A 19370-nucleotide genomic window follows, 5' to 3' on the forward strand; every position below is an offset into this window, starting at 1 on the left:
TTTAGTTTACTTACGTTTTGAGTTTCATTGTTCATTTCGTAGGTAAACTATTCAATTTTATAGTTTATCAAATGGCACCGCTGCCATCTTAGTTTCACTTTAGCATTGTTTTCATAGTATAATTAGTCATTTTTTAAGTCCCATTAAACCCACCCACCCTTGTTTGATTCATACTGTGGTTGTCCGTTTCAGCGTTGAAAAGTTCCGCAAAAATATACACGGAGCGCGACCGCGCCCTATCTAAGCGCACCTGCGCCTAAGAGCCTGGAACCTTGAGCGCGACCCGCCCTAAAACACTGGAATTTCAAGTTACACGGAGCGCGACCGCGCCCTATGCGAGCGCACCCGCGCCCTAAGCTAACTTTTCCGGATTTCTACAGGTTGTTTCGAACTTCGATTTTTTAAGTTTTCAGTGTTCTAACTTGTTATTTACACTGAACACGCGTAAACAAGACGCTATTCATAAGCAAAGCAAGGACGCTATCAGGTATTCCTTTTTCCATACCTCGCATCTCCAGTTAGAGGTTTATACTAAAATATCAAGATTGTTTGGAGTGTTGTCGTGTTTAGACTTAGACTTACATGAGATTAAGGTCTGGTCGGAGAAAAACACCGAACGTAATTAACCGCCAGCGTCAACAAACAAATCTATCTAGTATACCAATCACTACACCTTTAGCTACTATTCCACCAACCACACCGGACATAATGGCTGAAGAAAGAGAGACTCCTCTCTCTTACTTTTACAAAGCCTTGAGCGATAGCCCTAAATCTTGCATCGTTCTAGCAGACCCAGTAGGAGATTTTCGAATTCCCCCAAACATATTTAATTTGTTAACCATTTTCCATGGTTTAGATCATGAAAAACCTTATCAACACATGCGTAGGATTGAACAAGTCCTTACAACATTCCATCATCCTACGGTTGGTACGGAACCAATTAAACTGAGGGTATTTCCTTCACCTTAGCCGATAAAGGCGTCTTGGTTAATCGCCCAAAGCGCAACTTTGTGGACTCGTGGGCTAAACTTGTTCACCGTTTATAGAACATTTTTACCCACCCCTAAAAGCGGATGATGAGATGCTTTCCAAGATTCATTTTTTCCGACAAAATCCTCATGAATCATTTTCAGAGGCTTGGAATCGTTTCACCGATCTGCTTATAGAGTGTCCACACCATAACCTAGCAAAAGACACATTAGTTCGTGCCTTTTTCAAAGGACTTCAACATCACCATAAAGAAGCCCTTGACATAATGAATGGGGGTAGTTTCCTAAGTAAAGGAGCCTCGGAGGCTTACAAATTTTTAGAAGATCAAACTAAACGTAATAACAATTGGGGGGGGTAGTGATGATATCCCCCGCTCTGTTAGTTCTTCTTCAACACTTAAGGCCGCCGGTATGTTTGAGATGAAACCCGATCTAGAACTTAAAAATTTAATCGAATCTCTAACTAAAAAGGTTGAGTCTATTTCTGTGTAACAAAAGCTTATTCCCGTCATGAATGTTAACTCCAACCCATGTAATTTCTGTTTGAGTCCTGAGCACCCTGACTCCTATTGTCCTCTCGCCTATGAACAACAACAATCAGAGCAAAATAATGTTTGCTCCATTAATAGCTATCCTATTCCTAATGCCCCATGGAGACAACATCCCAACTTTAGTTGGCGAAACAATCAACAAGTTACACCTCCAGGGTTTAATAACCAAAATGTTAGGCAAACAAACAACTATAATCAAGCTCCACCTAGGCAAGGACAGGGACAAAGTCAGGGAAATTATAATAATTATAACAACCAAGCGCAACCACGATAAGGTTTAACACAAGGTCAGGGTAATTATAATAGTTATAATACCAATAGAGGTATCATTCCGGTTAACAATAGAAACTATCACAACCCACCCATAAATAATCAACGTGAGATAGTTCCAGTCGCACCACCTATGACTACTACACCATCACATCCGGATCGTATAGACGCCTTTATACAGGTTACCTAACAACTTTTCCAATCAATGACTCAATCAAACCAACAGATCTTACAATCCATAAATCAGGGCATACAACGGTTAGCCCAAGAGAAAGCCCAACCAAAAGGCGTGTTTCGGGACAAGCGATACCAAACCCTAAAACAAAGAACCACGGCTTTTGAGGTAAATGGTAATACTAGTAATTGAAACTACAATCGTAGGTGACCTTAATGCCATCACCACTCTCGCTCTGGAAGAGTGGTTGATAACACAAAGAAACTATGCCTATAGTTACCCCATCAGTGCTCCCTACACCGGATATCGAACTAGATACCGCAGTAGAAACTGAAGAGCCTACCACTGTAGAGGTACCAGTTAACCAACAAACTAAGAAACAGAAAGCCAAGGTAACACATCAAGTCGAGCCATACGCTAAATATAGAGCGAAACCACCATTCCCTCAGAAGTTAGCCATGCTAACCAGGGATACAAACTTTGAGGAGATTAGGAACGTTTTCAAGAATCTAACAATAAACCTTCCTTTTCTCGAAGCTATTAAAAAGCTCCCTAACCACGCTAAGTTTCTTAAAGAGTTGTGCACTACTAGGCGTAACACCAACATACCTAAAGACGCGTCTTTTTAACTGAGCGGTTCCAACTTTATCCTAAAATAATGGAATTGTTAAGTACAAGGACCCCGGTCGCCCCATCTTGTAAAATGCACCTTAGGAGATTCCCACACGACGGCGACCGCTTTATTAGACACGGGCGAGTGTTAACTTACTCTGTATTACTTGTATAAACAAATATGTCTACAGAAATGCAACCTACAAAAATAACGTTGCAATTAGCGGACGAGTCAATTAAGTATCCTAAGGGTGTAGTGGAAAACGTGCTTGTTAAGGTTCGTGGATTTTTACTATCCCGCTGATTTTGTTATCCTCGATACGTAAGTCGCTAACGACTCTGTATCGATCATCTTAGGGCGCCCCTTCTTGGCAACTACTAACGCACTTATAAATTGTCGCGATGGTAAGATGTCCTTATCTTTTGGCCATCTTACAGTTGAGGTAAATGTTTTTAAAATGATGAAACAGTTACCAGATTCATCTATAGATGGGGAGGTTAGCATGATCGAGAGCTTAGCTCAAGATTATTTTAACAACACGTTTCCCGAAAACAATATGTACAAATTCATTTCTTTTGGAATTTCAGATTTTGTAAATGACTCCTACTTAGAGGAAGTCAACACCATCCTTGAGTCCACACCAATTGTAGACCCTTTGGTTGCTCCATATACTGAGTATGAAGACTTGCTACCTAAGCAAGTATTCATTATACAAAATGAGGACCCCGACGAAACATCTATTGATTTTCCTTCCACCCCAGTGCTTAAACCTCTTCCCCCGGAGTGAAAATATATTCAACTTGATCCGGATGGTAGTCATCCGGTAATTATATCTTGTCTGTTATCTAAGAATGAAGAGACACGTTTAATCCGGGTGATTAGGGAACATCGGTCGGCGATTGGTTGGTCCCTAGCCGACATTAAGGGAATTGACCCTAATGTTTGCACTCATCGTATCCATTTGGAGGATAACGCGAAGACTTCTCGTGAACCTCAGCGTCGCTTGAACCCTGCCATGAAAGAGGTGGTTAGGGAAAAAGTCTTACGCTTACTCGATGCGGGTATCATATACCCAATCTCTGATAGCGAATGGGTAAGCCCCATTCATGTAGTTCCTAAGAAATTGGGAGTTACCATGGTTAAATAACAGAAAAAGGTGACTATGTTGTCACACAAGGTCCTATGAAATGGAGGATCAGTATTGATTACACACGCGTTTAAATGCTATGACACGAAAGGATCACTTTCCTTTACCTTTTAAGATCAAATGCTCCGAGCGCCTAGGGCCATGCTTTTTATTATTTTCTGGATGGCTACTCGGGCTATTTTCAGATTATTATTGATCTTGATGACCAAGAAAAGACTACCTTCGATGTCCCTTTGGAACGTATGCCTATAAAACGAATGCCTTTTGGCCTTTGTAATGCTCACCGTACCTTCCAAATGTATGCTTCATATATTTAGTGACATGGTAGAGCTTTATGGAAGTTTTCATGGATGATTTTTCTATCTATGGAGACTCCTTCACGCGGACTATTTGTCTAACCTTGTCTAAGGTTTTGACACGGTGTGAAGAAAAGAGCCTCGTTTTAAAACTGGGAAAAATGTCATTTCATGGTGAAAAGGGCATAGTACTAGGTCACATCGTATCTAGTGATGCCATAGAAGTAGATAAGGCCAAACAAGATAAGATAGCGACCACTACCTAAACCACGGACCGTCCGTGATATTAGGGCCTTTCTAGGCCATGCGAGTTTTTATAGGCGGTTTATTAAAGACTTCTCGAAAAAATAGCTAGGCCTTTAACTAATCTGCTTTTGAAAGATGCAATCTTTGATTTTAATTTTAACTGTCACGCGAGGCTTTTGAAACTTTAAAAGCATGCCCTAACCTCTCTGCACAATTATACAAAACCTCCCGATTGGTCTAAACCTTTCGAACTCATGTGTGATGCTAGTGACTATGCGGTTGGTGCGATCTTGGGACAAAAACTAGATAATAAGTCCACTGTTATTTATTATGCTAGTAAAACCTTAAACGATGCTCAACGGAATTATTCAACTACCGAAAAGAATTCTTAGCTGTCATTTTTATGTTTTAGATAAGTTTAGATCCTTATTTGGTTGGTTCTAAAACTTTAGTTTACACGGACCATGCAGCCTTAAGTACCTTCTTGCAAAGAAGGATGCTAAGAGATTAATCCGATGGATCCTTCTCCGCAAGAGTTCACATTAGAAATAAAGGACAAAAAGAGGGTCGAAAACGTAGTTGCCGACCACTTATCTAGACTCACAAACGACGCGATCGAGTGATTCTTAGTCCATACCGGACTCTTTTCCCGATGAGCATCGTATCGCGATTTTTTCAAAGACCATAGTATCTTGACATTGTAAATTATTTAGCGGCCAATGTTATGCCTTATAATTGGTCAAGAAATGAACGTAAGAAGTTCTTGGCGAGTTAAGTTATACTCTTTGGGATGAGCCATACCTTTTAAGTATTGTGCGGATCAGATTATTCGTTGTTGTATTCCCGAGTGGGAATATAATGAAGTCCTATCGTTCTGCCATGACAAAAAGTGTGGTGGCCATTTTAGTGGGATGAAAACAGCCGCTAAAGTTCTTCAATGTGGATTTTATTGGCCTACCCTTTTTAAGGATGCCCAAGTGCATTGCAAGGCGTGTATTAGATTTAACAACAACTTGGGCGAATCATGAAGCGTAATATGATGCCATTAAATCCAATCTTGATAGTAGAAATTTTTGACGTTTGGGGCATTGATTTCATGGGTCCTTTCCCAGTTTCCCACGGTTTCATTTATATTCTAGTTGTCGTGGACTACGTGTCTAAATGGATAGAGGCCCTAGCTTGCCGTAGCAATGACCATAAGACCATTGTATTTTTTATTAAAGAATATATTTTCTATCGATTTGGTATTCCTAAAGCCATCATTAGTGATGGTGGAACACATTTTTGCAATAGAGTTGTTGCATCCCTAGTGAAAAAGTATAGAGTTACACACAAAGTAGCAACTCCTTATCATCCACAAACTAGCGGACAAGTGGAAGTTTCTAATAGGGAAATCAAAAAGATTTTAGAAACAATCAGAACCCCGATAGGAAAGACCGGTCAAGCGTCTATCGGATGCCTTATGGGCGATAGAACTGCTTTCAAAACTCCTATAGGTATGTCTCCCTTTAAACTTGTATTTGGGAAACCATGTCATTTGCCCGTTGAATTAGAGCACCGTGCTCGTGGGCTATAAAAGCCTTTTAACTTCAATATTGATGAGGCAGTGTCAAACGCAAAGTTGCAATTGAATGAGCTTGAAGAAATCCGTGGCGATTCTTACGATCTCGCTGAAGGATTATAAAGCTAACATGAAACGTGTTCATGATAAGCAAATCTTAAGCCAAAGAGTTTGTGGTCGGGTCAAAGGTCTTGCTTTACAACTCCCCGTCTACATATTTTCCCAGGGAAACTAAAAACCCGTTGGTCTGGTCCTTTTCTGGTTACTGAAGTCACCCCTTACGGGGCAATCACCTTGGTAAATCCCAATGACAACAGTACCTTTCAAGTTAATGGTCAACGGTTAAAACATTTTCACGAACTTCTATCCCCTGATGTAGAGGAAGTCTTTTTACAGGACCCTATCTATGAGGATTGACCTTTGTCATTGGTGTACTTCCTTTCACTTCCATATAGTGGTAAGTGCACCATTCAGGTAACCGGGCCCTCCCTATGGAGTGTGTGGCTGTAAGTACCAGATCCTAAGTCCACAGTTAACATAATTCACGTTTTCCACTTTTGCATGTTTTCTCGGTTTTTGAGTCATGTTCCCCTATGGGGTGAATTATGTATTTATTGTTTTTGTTTTTCTTATAATAAACTAATAAAAATATATATATATATAATAAAATAAATAATAATAAAAAAATTCTTAATCATAGAAATAGCAATCCAACAAGTCTTGGGAATCTGACTTTAAACGACCCGCGTTAGAACAAATTTTGTGATTAAAAATTTGTTTGGGGGTGGGCAATCGGTCTTTCCATCTGGATTGCTCGAACTTTCCATTTGTGTTGCTTAGGCCCATTACTTGTAGTTCAATTAGGTTGACGTAATCTAAACTTAGATTTCCTTCGTTCGCATAACTTACGTCACACACGTACTTCGAGGCGTTTTTCCACCCTCTTATACGTCACCCATAGTTGGAATTGAGTGTTTTATGGATCATTGGATTGGAAATTCTCTACTGATCATTTCCATAACTCATTCGCCAAAATCGGGCCAGTAATGAAGCGGCAAATTGAATTTGAAATTGCGCGAAATATCGGAAAATTTCGGAATTCAAATTAGGCTTGGGCCCCAAACGCGCGCCGCGGTATGTGTCGTCCTCCTTCCTTCCCAAAAAATGCACAGTTCTTTCCCTTTCAATCCCGCCGGTTACCAAGTTTAAATCAAACCTTGAACACCAAAATAAAAATAAAAATAGAGAGAGAGAGAAGAAAACCTAACTACACCCACACCAAGATAATCAAATCCAACTAAAATCCTCTCCAAACCATTACCACCACCAACCTAACTCCGAAAAACAGCCACCAATTCAAGTAACCACCACCACCACCGCCACCACCGTTGTTTTTAGTTGTTTTTCTTCAAACTCGCCTCCCCCACAGTCTACAAAACCATTAGTTGTCTCAGAAACTTCGATGGCACTACGCCGAAGAATTTTGCCGGAGCACGCGTTTGCTTCCGACAGCTTCGCGCCATTTTACGATGCGGAGATGATTAGGAGGCATTGGAATGGACTGTGGTACTCGACTGAGGAGTTCTATCACTATGATTTGGTAGAACAGTTTTATAAGAAGCGAGAATTGGAGGGGGATAGGATTTTCATAAAGGTAGCAGGAATGAGGAGGGAAGTAACGAGACAGTTGTTGGCTGAACTATTAGGAATTACGCTTGGAAGCAACCTGGTAACGACAATTCAGGAATCCCAGTATACTGGAGTTCCTGCTTTGATGAAGGATACTGTCGTGGAGGGTGAATACAATCCGACATCTCATTCATCCGCCCGATCAACCCACGAGAACCAATCAACCGGGTCAGAGCTCAGTGGATTTGTAGGAACGTCCTCGGGAAAGACAAAGTCAGTGATATCGGCCTGCAATGTCTGCATGTTCTCTGGATTTTGCAAACAAATAAGTATAATTTCTGCATCCTCGATTTAATGTTTAATGTGATTTGAGGAGTGGGGAAGAGCTTGGCGCCTCTTCCCGTATTGATCACTAAGATCATGCTCTCCTTTAGAGATATCGCAAGATCTGCTCCTATTAAGATCAAATTGCATTCTAATGCAAGTATCTATACGGATTGCATCCAAGAGACTTGGCCGTTGTCTAAAGAAAAAATGGTTGAGTCGGAGGATGAAAGGGAGGATATGACATGTCTGGATGACGATGCATTAGATAAATGTAGTTCTAATTTAGAACGCATGCAAGTGTTGCAAACTGCCTTGCGTTGCGTTTATGGTATTTGTGAAGATATCCGAGATAGACAGATTGTAGTTCGAAAGAAGCAAACGAACCTTCAGACGAGATTTGAAATGCTCGAAGGGGTTCAGGACGATATCTTGTCTAACATGGAGACTATCCACCAAAGATCAACAAGCCCAAGATGCGATACTTTCGGATGAGATGGAAGCCACGGCGCTTGTTCGAATAGAGATGCTACGACGCATGCCACCCGTGGAGGACTCTGTTTCAGCCGAAGTCCGACAAGCATGAGCGTCGTCGCGCCGAAGAAGGCGACGATGGTTCAAGCCAATCTCCATCTCGGGGTCCATCTTCATCACATAACTAGGTGTTCACCATCGGTTTGTGTTATTTGTTATTTCATTATTTTGTTTTATTAGTTGGATTTTAATTCAGTTGTTAAATTTAAATATTAAGGTGTTTTTTTATGTTGTTTGGTTTTAAATTTAAGTTTTAATATAATTAGTTATATGATCATCTCTTTGTAAAAAGTTGTCTTGGAGGAAAGGTTGAGAATTTGGCCGATATCAGCATATCTATGAATTGTGTGGTGGTAGCATGAAATGTAGGAAAGTTTAGAAGTTACTATTCTAAATCCATTATGAAAGATACCAGGATTTTTAGAAAATCACGAAAATGGTTTGTTTCCGTTTTCGGGTTTGGAATTTTTCTATTTCCGAAAATTGCCTTAAAACAATTTGGAAACTTGCCGATTCGTTTTGGAAGCTCAGAACCTATTTAAACTCCCTTCATTCTACACTAACAAACCACACTACACCCCACCATCATCCCCACCTTTCAATCTTTCCTCCAAGCTTTTCCTTTTTTTTTCCTCTAAACTCCCCGTTTCAAAGATTCTACGAGCTCCTGCATACAATTTCACAAAGTTTAGTCGAGAGCCACCAGCCACTCCCTTGAGCCTTCGACTCGCTTCAAACACTGTAATTTTAAAACCCCGAGCGACTCGTGCCCTGCCATCTGTGAACACGGAAGTTCCAATTTTTTGTGGGTCTTTCCAGGATTTTTGGAACTGTTCAAGGAGTCGTTGAGATGACATCTCCTATAGTCATACCTGAACAGTCTTTCAAAGACGTATTGGGAACCGAGACCTATGGACATTGGTTCCGACACAGGATCCTGCAGTTAGGATGGCGTCATCTACTGGTAAGTCATGACGATTCATATTCACCAAAGCTTACTGCTTATTTCTACGACCACGTTAAATTCTATTGTAATCAGGATGGAGAACAAGAATTCTCCGTCGTAGTCGATGACACGACACATCAATTCAATCAAAATGTGGTCGCTTTAGTTTCAGGATTACCAATACCTGATCCTGTTCACACATGGGCATATATGACCGATAATGCATACCTTTATGATTATACATATTTCCATGAGTATTATGGGGAGGGTATTTCGAAAGTAATGGACCGAGGCGATATAGCATTGCCCTTGGTAGCCTTTCCCTAAACATAGGCACCACCATGTTATTCATCCCGATGAATATTTTGGGGAATGGCGCTCATTTCGCAAACGATCTGCGGTGACATTTTCCTCGCTTTAGCTGAGGGACGTCGCCGATATGACATTCCCCGAGTTTTAGTCGCTAGTCTTAAGAGAGCCCAAAGCATGAGGCATAAGTATCTTCTTATTCCTGTTTTAGTAAGCCGCATCATGCGTAGTTGTTTACCTGTATTCTGTGAAAAATTCACAGATTGGAAAAGGGTTGAAGTCATGAGACCCACCAATTGGGTGGTTCGCTCATTCGCGAATAATGACTTGGCCGGATGGCGGTGCACCTCATTTGGTCGCCTGTACATCCCATCGGACATAATAACACTTAACGGGTTACCATTAGTAGATGATAAATGGCGCAAGCTTGACAAGTTATAATGGATTTGGCGGGGATCGCGAAGGAACCTCATCTCTTTAAAGAGGAGGAGGATGCTTAAAAAGGAGATAAGGTAAGTTTTTAGTTTTGTTATTGTCTGCTTATGTCCCAAGCAAATTTAATTCTGTTAACCCCATAATGGGTGGAACTCTTATAGAGTTAGCGTTAGTATTTTTATTTCCTATATTAGTATGTTCTAACATTGTTTTGCGATGTCCCAATTTCACGCTGTTTCCATGGTATTTTTCTACCCTCTTTATTTAAATGCTTTGAGGACAAAACATGTTTCTTGTTTGGGGGGGCATAGAAACACGTGTAATTAAGGCATCTGTTAGGATATAGAAATATATAATATGCATTTGTTTTCAAGTTAAAAATTTTCAAAAACATAAATAAATAAGTTTATGTTATACACTTAGGAATATTGGTATTGTTTTCTTTCTCTATGCTCTTAACAATCTAGAAGTCTCTCGTAGCTTTTGCATCAGAATAATTGTTAGAAACTTAGGTTAATATGTAGGTAATAATCTTTGCATCTATCTATAAATATATTACATGAGTATCTATGATTGTTAGTAGTAAGTTTCTGAAAGCTAGGCTAGAGTACTTATTCTACAAATCCTGTGAGAATATATCCTAAAGCCTTATATGAAATAAAACATTTGAGAAATGACACAAGGGAGAAGTAAAATCCGGATAGAGAAATCACACGTCCACTTGCTTGATCACTATGTCATATCCTAAGCGAGAATTTAGGCCCTCTTTTGGATCGATATAGCCAGAAATTCAAACCTATGAATTATTTTCCGCTAGTCCCCTCTTCCGAGCCTTTCTTTAGCCTTTCATAACCCACAAATCCTTTACCCCATTACAAAAACAAAACAAAATAAAAATAAAATCAACCTACCCAATCTAGAATAAGTCCGAGAATAGAATGAGGAAGAAAGAAGAAGAGAAAAAAAAGTGTAAACAAAAGTTAGTTAATTGCTTGAAAAAAATAAAGAAAAGAAGTTTCCATCAAAAGAAAAGAAAAATAAAAATAGAAATAAAATAAAAACTCCAAAAAAAATAGAATAAAAGGAGTTAAAAGCCAAAGAAAAAAAAAAAAATATGGCTAAGGATGGAAACAAAGTGTATAAGCAAAAGTAAATAACAAGGTTTTCTCTAAGTTACATAATATGAAGACTCTACTATCTCGGACTTGTCCTTTTGAATATCCATTTATTTCCTTCTTAAACCATCTCCTAATCCCCATGAACACCTAATAAAGACCTCTAGCTCAATTAGGAATAGGTTAGTGTGATAGTAAGTGGCAGATGTGTTTGATCGACCGCTTCCTTGTTGTCATTGAGATTGTAAGGTAAAGTGTGCCCACCGCACACACCTTTAGCTAGAAAACTTGAGTGGAAAAATCGAGTGGTTTTCGCCTTGACATTTATGTGAGGACCTACTTAAGGACGCTATTCGAAGTTTTCATAAACGAACCCGCTAGGCATTTCATAGTATTACTCATAGTATTTATATTAAGTATCATAAATGATTGATTATTATGCATATATTAGCTTAGGTTTTTGACTTGGTTATTCTTATTCATTTGCTAGTGAGATACATAGATAGTTGGGACATAAATGAGGAAACAATAGTTTTATTTCTTAGTCGTTGTAGTATAGTTGAAGTTTGTGAGTACCTTCACTGGAAAACTCTCACGAGGCTATAACTTGTCCACTAGGGAATTCCTAGTGGTTTAAGGCCTTGTTGCATATGGTCAATGCAATCGCACTCAGCGAAACGAGAGTAGTTAGAACTCTATTTTTGGTCACTTATTCTAATTTCTCATCTTTGCTTGAGGACAAGCAAAATGCTGTTTGGGGGTGGTTTGATAAGAGCCCAAAACTGTAGTTTTAATCCGGTAATAGGCATACTTTTAGACCAATTATGTGAGTAATAATTAAGAGTTAACACTGATTACGTGTTTTTATGCATTTCAGGTTTCAAAGTCCATTATGTGCAGAAATATGCCACTTTAGCGAGATAAAGGAGCTAAGGTCGGTTACTAAGGAGTTCCGTGATTAAAGGCCAAGATTCAAGAAGACAAAGCCTTTCTAAAGCCCGGTCAAAAGCTGAAAAGTCGACGCGGGCTGAAACACCACACAAGTCAGCAGAACTTCTGAATGCCGTATCTTTGGACTCAGACCTCGGAATGGGGCCTACCTTATGTCAAAACGACCGTCTCGGAAAGAGCTTTCCAATGGTCTAAGCCTTGATCCAATCAGAGGAGCAGAAGTGGACGAAAAGTCTATTAAAGCCAACTGCAGCTGAAGAGGCCTTTTTAGACTGAAAGAATTGGGTTTTGGGCCTGATTCTCTGGCCCAAAACATGGCTCCAAGCCCATGCACGATTTTTGGATCTGGACATATAAAAACAAAAGCTTAGCTCTTTGTTAATGGTAGCTAGTTAGACCTAAAACTATATAGAACTCTAGATCTAGTTTCAGTAGAGTAATTAAGTTTAAGTTCCAATTTCAATTCTTGTTTTAGATTAAGTCTTGAATCATTGTTCTTGATTGATTAGATAAATAAAATAGTTATTTCTATCAATTTCGATTTTTGTCATTTCAATTTATAGATCTAATTTTAATTCTTGTTGATTATCATTTTGTAGTTTAAGTAGATTGAAACATTGTTAGTTAAATTAGTTAAGTTAGAATTTTAATATGATGTGTAGTTATAATTCAATGGGAAATGATGGGTTGATGACTCAAGGCTAAAACCTCTATTAGAGGGATTGATGAAGCCTTGATGAAAACTTAGTGGTATAGTGTAGAAGCATTGTAGAATCTATTCCACTCTAGAAGGTCGTGATTCGCCATGAGAATGGATGGACGACCTCACATGCTAGTTAGTATTTGGTAGAAATTCCATGAACACTAGGGATTAGAACTCGAAATTCTTGCCGTAAGAACGTGAGAATCGAGATACAAGAATCTATGCTAGGTTACTAAGTTGGATTCGAGGTGGATTCAATTCCCCTCTAATCATTTATCTAGATTCAAAAACAATCATATTTCCATAGCATTCGTAGTTTAAATTCAACATAATCAATTTCATATTGTATCGTAGTATAACATCCTTCGTAAAGCTCTCATTAGACTTAAGACCGATTAATTAGACTAGAAAACATTCCATGCTAGAGAACTAGGAGTGGAACAAATTTGTTACTCCACTCTATTTCGATAGAATTGAGAGTAGAAACTTTGATAAATATAGACACATAAATAGTTTTAGTTTACTTACGTTTTGAGTTTCATTGTTCATTTCGTAGGTAAACTATTCAATTTTATAGTTTATCAACTATCCTCAACGACTAATTTCACAAATACCATAACTTCTCTCTTCATTTGGCCTTCCCAAATAAATAACTTTGACTGTCATTAGAGCAAACATTAAAACAACAATGATTTTTCCCTTACGCTGCTCCTTTAATAGTCTTCTACAACACTCAACTCTTAATATAAAACTTGGATCGCTCTCTCTCTCACAATTTGCTAAACTCTCGCTCCAGATTCATAATTGTTCAAAGAGGTGCTTTTCTATTACTAATATCTATTTCTTTACATCACCGTCTATCTTTTCTAATTGTTCATTTAACAATTCATGTTCTCTGTTTATTTCTCGCTCCAGATTTTTGGCCTCGACTTACCGAACTCTTACTGTCAGGATTCCAAAAGGTGCTTTACATGATTAAATTTGTTTTCCTTTCAATTAGTTTTCCATTTCAAAACCTTACGTAATTTATGATTGCATGCTATATTTCTTTACTTCAGTACATAACATGCTCAGTCGGGATTTCTCCCTCCACTCAGAAGCTTTATATGCATTCAGCGTTTAGTTTAGCCATTTAGTGGTATAGGAATATTGGTATACCTTACTGTGGCCTTCGGTAATATGATTTGTAGCCTCAGTAATATGATGCATGTGCAATTTACGACATTTTATGTTGATTGGCCATATGTTCTGAATTCCAATTGAGGTAATTAAATATATAGCAAAACATTTTGACAGTTTAGGAGTTTATGCGTGGCTCAGTTTGGGTTAAGGTGTTTGTGAGATATGTTAAGTGCTGCTGTCGATAGCTATAATGGTAACCAATACCATTTGTAAATGCTAACACACAGTGAGGTTTTCATGGTAGTTTTCATATCTTGAGGTATGTTGAGGTATGTTTAGTGTTGAGATACGTTGAGGTTTTCATGGTAGTTTCAAAAATTTCACCATTTTTTTTTATTCTAAATGTTTTCCTCTTCGAATCTTAGCATCACAGTATTCATATCTTTCCAATCTTGGGGATTTGGGATTCGAGATTGGTCATTGGACATCTTATGTGTGTTATTTGTTTTCTTCACTACGTTACCAAAAATATTTTGCACTTTAGTAAAACAGCCGTGGTTTGTTGTTTGAATGTGGCTACCTAAAATTTTTAATGTGGGTAGTCGAATCTTGAAATGCTAAGTTATGAACCTTCTGTGTTTGTTGTTTGATTTTTCCCTTTCCTTTTACTCATTGTTTGGTTTTCAGATTTTTGGCATCTCTGACACTCAAGACTCTTTATATATGGTTATTACTATGTATAACTATGATTATATAGTTGCTCTTCACTTATTACTAATTCATAAGGAAACAGAATTGTCGTCTCACCAAAAAAATTAGGCGCGTGTTAACTTCAAGTGGCTGGAGTATCTAGCTGAAAGCACACATTACTGCATAGCTTTGTGAATTACTTGATCTTAGCACATGCATTAGTTTGACAAGATGCACGTACTTAGTATGATATAATAAAACAAGTTTTACATAGATCAATCTTCGAACTTAGCTTATCTTATATACTTGGATCTTTGAAAACACCAGATTTCATTCGTTCACTTGGTTTTACCGATTACATGGACATATATACTACAATCATAGTTGTAAGAGTAAAATATAGTATGAATAGTGGGGTGTTGGAGACTAAATATAGACTACACGAACACTAAACATAAATATATAGACTACACGAATAGTGACTAAATGTTTGGTTTTTTTGTGACAACACAAACTACTAAATTGTTCATGAAAAGAATAGGCTTCAAGTTTTGCCTCTTAACGCGAGATATCATAGTATGATATTCAAGTTGCTTGCTAGACGCTATTAATCTCCCATCCATCTAAAGATGGGTTGAATTGTAGTTTGATTGGCAATTTAAGTGTTTGGCCTAAACCAAAGGACCTTCACTACACCAAAATAGGAAATTAGTAACACTCACTTTTTTAAATTAGTAACGCTCACTTTTTAATCACTTTTTTAAATTGTTTCATGAGCTCTTACATAAAAGTTGTGAATAGGCCACAAAACATGTTATGCTACGCCTTCCAACTTTTATGTTATTAGAAGTAGCGCAACAACTTTAGTACAAGCACCTCCAAATCTTTATAATGATGCATGTTACTATACTTAAAGACCCTTCGGAGTGACTGTGTTCATGTACTTCCTCATTATATAATTTTTTGTACTTATACTCTTTTACTAATATACTTTTTCTTGAAATTGCACCCTCCTCTGTCTTTTCAGCTCATGTTTGTCCTATTAGAGTAAAAGTCAAGTCAACAAAAGTGCAAGTTTATTCGTTGTAGTTGGGTGCCTTATGCTTCCTCAATTTGCCGAATAGATGTGAGGTTTTATTGCACCTTGGTTCATTACAGTGTTTTGTCCTTGATGTAGGTTAGAGACCACGTCTTTTTCTTATTTTTCCCATGAATATTGGATTGTTAATATCACAAAAAGACAATGCTTACTAACTGTTCATTGTGTAATATTTAAACTACATATACATTTCCTATGCTTTCAAATGATATTGAGTTGTAAATTGCAATTTGTTTAGAAATCAAGTTGTTAAGGCAAAGTCAGATTAGGTTGAGATTTTGTTAGAGGGTAGACAAGTGTAAGGTGGGTATTGAAACACCATTGTGGAGTCGAGCGCATTAAAGCCAACATTATCGTGGTTTCCCATTTTTTTCACTTTGACTCTTGGGCTTAATTAATGTTTTAAATTTATGTTGTGACTCTTGTAAGTGCACGCAATATTTAGTTAGTTTCTTTGTAATGTTTGCGGTGTATGCATTTCATTTATGTTTGATCAGTTTGTCGAATAGTTATGAGTTTTTATTGTGCCTTATGCTAATCATTTATGAAACCGATGTGGGTCTTTTCCCTGTTGAATTTTAAGGCATTTTGACACGTTTCCCATTTTCCCGGTTAAACATATTTAATTTTCCAAATAATAGCTTCTGGAGAAAATGTTGAATCAGCAATTCACCGATCTCGCCAAACTGCACACTCGAACGAACCAATAAAAGATTAGGGTTTGAGTCACGTGGATGTGGAAACCCATTAATTCGAAGAAGAATTGCGCCATTAGCATTGAATTTGTAATGCTCGATTCTAAGGTAATGATTATCCGTTAGATTTGGGTGAAGAAAAAGAATTTTTCAGAACTGACACAGTATGCTTTTTCAAATGTTAAATGATATGTCCTTTAATAAGCATGTTGTATATGCATTTTCCTAAGTTTGCTTTTTCTCTTCTCATTATTACTATTTGAATGTGGCCTATTATTACAGCTGATTGTTCTTATTCTGCACCGGCCTTTGGTGTTTAATTTTTTTCATATCAATCCTACCCCGTTGAATTGCTATGATTTTTTTAATTTTATCCGTGTCCATTAGAATCATTTGTTCCATTTTTTCTCTCTCTCTCTCTTTTTTTTATTTTAGCTGGTTCCTTTCTACGCCGTCATCGATTGCACCAACATGGGAGGTTGTCGCCCTTGGTTTAGGCCCTCATATTCTTTTAAGTGCTGAACATATGTATGATTTGTGCAGAATTTAGTTGTTGTTGAATAGAGTATTCACTGTGTTGTTCAATATATTAGTATATCCGTTTTGTTATTCATGTTGCTTTCATGTTGTAATGGGGAGTTTCCACCTTGATTAATTTTCATCTTGCGGTCAGGGTTATCAAATCCATGCCATTTTGTACGAAAAGGACTACCAATATTTCAATAGCGTTGTCAAGGAAGACTTCACCCAGGAGGGCAGCATCTACACCTTGGAGAAATTTGACGTTGTGTTTAAGATCGCAACTGAAGAAGCCAATGACATATCAAAGCACATGTTCAAGTTCATCGAATTTGACAACATTCCCACTAAAGCATGCCAAATAACTTCTTTCACAGATGTGATTGGTGTATTGACAAAGGTTGGCAAAATTAGGAAAGTTGCTGGGAAACTTTTAAGAGAAGTCGTTATCATGAATAAAAGGTAATGTTCCCATTTTATTTTCCCCGCCGGCTTCATTTGTTCACTATGCATGTATTACGTTAGTCTCTGATGAGGATTTTTTTGTTTTTAAGTGGGACAGAGATGCCAATTACTTTATGGGAAGGTATGACAGCAATAATTCCTGAAGACACGATGAAATAGCCCAACATAGTGATCATTGTGATGTTACTAAAAGCAAGCTACTACCGATGTGATTTTGCTTTGGCCTTTTCATTTTCTATTTCCTTTTGTTTTGTTGACCTACCTGTGTTGTTATTTAAAATGACTGTCTGAAAATTGAAATGAATAATTTTGTGTTGTAGGCAAGATTGGGCTATCATCTTTTAGTGGCAGCAAGATTTATATAAAGATGGATATCCAGGATGTGAAGGACTTTAAACAGAGGTAAAAAAATAGCGTATCTCATCCATGCAATGTGATGTTCCTTTTGTTTGTACCTAGCATTTACCTAGATAAATCTCAGCCATGTTTGTGTGATAGTGAAATCATTATTGTGTGTTTGCTTTTCTTTTTCCCTGCCATTTAATTGAGTCCTACAGAATGCTCAATTTTTTTTTCCCGTCCATCCTTAAGGGTGGAATCGAGTCCTATGGAATGCTTAATTTTTTTTTTCATATTTGTCTAGCTAACTGCGTCTCATCCTTAAGGGTGGAATCATGCTCAATGCAGTCCACTGCTTATCACAATACGTTTAAAGCATGGTTAACTTATGAGTTGCTTTTGGCCTATGATTTTTTCCTACTAGCTGATGAGTTACATTTGTTTCTCAGTTTTGACACAACAAAAATAGTTGTTGAATTGGAAGACCCTGGTCAATCTGGCGTGCTTTCCGAGCAAGAACTTCTTATTGATAGGAGGGTTGACATAGGTAAATTGAAGGAAATGGGAAAGGATCGATCATGTAAGGTATATGCTAGATGACTTCTTTGAACCCCCCCTCCCCCCCCCCCCACACACACACACTTCATTATTTATTTGCTAGCTGATTAAATGTGTTGCACTGTTCTTGATTATTATGTTCATTTCAGCCACAACAATTATCACGTTTGTTTAGGGAACAATGTACACTTGTAAGGCCACCATAAGCTACGTCCCTGACAGCAAGTGGTTCTACACTTCGTGCGTTAGCTATAAGAAAACCATCACTGGAACAGTATGCACGCATTGTAGTGTTGGCGCGGTCGATAGGTGTGCAAAAAGTGTTTTTTTTTTTTGTATTCGTTAAGTCATTCAAGTTTTACCCATCGTGTTGTCCACACTCTCATCCACGATCTATTTCTTTTGTCCCAAAAAAAATATGATGCAGGTATATGCTGTGAATGACAGTTAATGATTCGTCGGGAGACACCACATTTGTTGTTTTTTATAAAAACGCCGAACACTTTATTCAGAAGCCAGTTAAAGAATTGGTCCATGTTTCCAAGGCATGTTATTACTGAATTGTGCATCATTTTTTTTTTAATATAACAAGGTTTTTGTTGGATTATGCCTTATGTATGTCACCTTAATGTCATATAAGAAAATGGGTCGCTTTAGCTTCGAAAAGAACTGCAGCGACTTGAAGAAAGGGCATATGTTTTCCAAGTTAGAGTCACTGACTATAGTGATAAGGAAAAGTATGAATCATTCACAATAGAAAAGATTTTCCCAGAGGACGTTGATAACACAATAGCCAAAGAAGTAATAAATAAGGTACTAAATTTCTCGACTATATTTGCTAATTAAAGGATTATCTCTATAGCCTTATCAAACCATTTTTTACCTAATGCAGTGTGACCAGGGTTCAATATTGGAAAAAGTAGTTGAGGCAACATTTAAAGAAACCTCTACCCAAGAAAATAGCAGTGAGGACCCACCAGCAAAAAAGTCTTTCAGGAGAATGGATTGATGTATGATTTATGCCTCCCCTCCAGCTTGGGGGATTTTCATTGTTGCTGCCCATGCATATGCCTCCCTTGCATTTTACTT

Source organism: Coptis chinensis, chromosome 9 (assembly GCF_015680905.1).
Source record: "Coptis chinensis isolate HL-2020 chromosome 9, ASM1568090v1, whole genome shotgun sequence".
NCBI classification, from domain to species: Eukaryota; Viridiplantae; Streptophyta; class Magnoliopsida; order Ranunculales; family Ranunculaceae; genus Coptis; species Coptis chinensis.